This window comes from Apium graveolens, chromosome 1 (genome assembly GCF_009905375.1).
Source record: "Apium graveolens cultivar Ventura chromosome 1, ASM990537v1, whole genome shotgun sequence".
Classification (NCBI taxonomy): domain Eukaryota; kingdom Viridiplantae; phylum Streptophyta; class Magnoliopsida; order Apiales; family Apiaceae; genus Apium; species Apium graveolens.
The window spans coordinates 10,118,331-10,120,338 of record NC_133647.1 but is presented as its reverse complement, the minus strand read 5'-3'; positions in this window follow the sequence as shown (position 1 = coordinate 10,120,338).

Sequence of the window (2,008 nt, the reverse complement as noted above, 5' to 3'; positions counted from 1 at the left end):
CCATGTATCCGTTCTAAAAATCAAGGAGATTTTATCCCAACTTTTGTGAATGAAGGCCTGATAATTAACTTTCCTTGAGAACAAGCAGCACTTCAGAATTCATTCGATTAAAAAATATTCTGGTTTTTCAATGGATGCCCATGTGAGTTTTCAATAATTCTCTACATCATAACTTATCTCGGATGTCCCATGCTAAATAATAAAATTGTTTGTATAGTAAACTTATGGTTTATGATTGAATTTATCTCAATTTCACGTAAATTTGTATAATGCAATCTGGAAGATAGAACGGGTAATTTTTCCTTGACATATTTATTACCCAAAATGATGCATTTCATAAAAAGAAATTCTTTACTCTCTTCACTTATCATTTCAATATGTTATCCATTTCGGACAATATCTTTAAAACTCAATAAATTTCTTTGAGATTTTATAGAAATAATAAATAAGTTATAACAATTGTTGTTCATCCAGGTAACAACAATTTAGCTCTTCCAGAGCCCTCAACTAAATTAATACTTCCAGAAATAGTGTTAACATTACATTCGTACTTGTGTAAGAAGGTAATATATTTTATTCAATTTTAAGTATTGTCCTTTTTTTTCTTTCGCCACTTTCTCCAACTTTGGGATGGATTTTATTTTTATGTATTTGAAAAAACTATTGTTTCTTACTTGATTTCCACGATCGTGCCCTCCCCCATGTCCACAGCTATGTCTGCCACGATGCCCACGCTCATAATTATAAGTTTCCATATTTACTTTAGGGAAAGGGTTAATATCAAATCTTTTGGAGGAATTGCGGTCTTTTGATGATCATATATATCCCTCAAATTTTTACAAAGTTCAAGTGGATCTTTTAGAGTAAGATATTCAATTATATGTCCTTCTTGAAGGTGACAGAGAAGAAAAATTATTTTCTTTGCGCGGTTTGATTAAGATTCTTTATTTCTCACTTTGATTGTGTCTCCAAGAACTTGTACGGCCAAATGAATTTCGATATCCAATATTCATGATAAATAGTTCTTTCTGGTAATAGTAAGAGCTTCAAACTTAAGTTTGGTGAAAATTAACAAGTTATGTTAACTTTCCCGCCCTTTTCATAGTTATATTTCAATGGAATTCTGTTATATTTAGGATTTTAAAGAAATTTAATTTTTAATTAAAAATTTATTTACATGTTAGTGAATATTTTGAAATTATAAATATGGGAGAGAATAAAAGTTATCCAAATACAAAATTTAGTTCTTAAAAAAATAAATTGTACGCTAAAAGAATTTTCAAATTTCTTTACTTGTTAAAAAAAGTTAGTGTTAGTAAGTTTTACTGACTAATGCTTAACTTTTAAAATAGCAAATCAAATAAAAATATTTTGATCTGATTTTTTTTATATCATTAATATATATATATATATAAGGTTAGATCTCTAAAAAATATTTTTAAAAAAATTGAAACACCAATTCTTTTAAAATGACGAATCAAATAAAATTATTTTGATCTGAAACTTTGGTTATATTACTAATATATATATATATATTGACATCCATACATTTGGATCGATGAAAAAATATATTTAAAAAAACCGAAACACCAATTCAGCACTAAACACTAGGTAGTTGTACTACTGAAACTGATGGTAAAGCAAATAGTAAAGCAAATAAAAATCAGTAATTATACATATATTTCAGAAATTTAAAGAATCTTCACCACAAACAAAGGCTCTCTCTCAACTGAGGCACATATCCATCGACAAAACAACCACTTAATTTGGTCCCCTGATTTTAGGGTCCCCGAGGAACAGACATAATGCTGGTAAAAAATATTTAACCACGTGTCCCTTCCTGCAAGCACTTCTCTGCCTAATTTCCTGTGGTCACGCCACTTCTTTAAATGTCACGTTTGTTTGATGTGTTGTACTCATACGTGAATATGCATGTGAAATATAGCAAGGATAGTGATTAGGACGCCTGTTATTCAATATAAAATGACGGTGATATGATGAGTTTAAG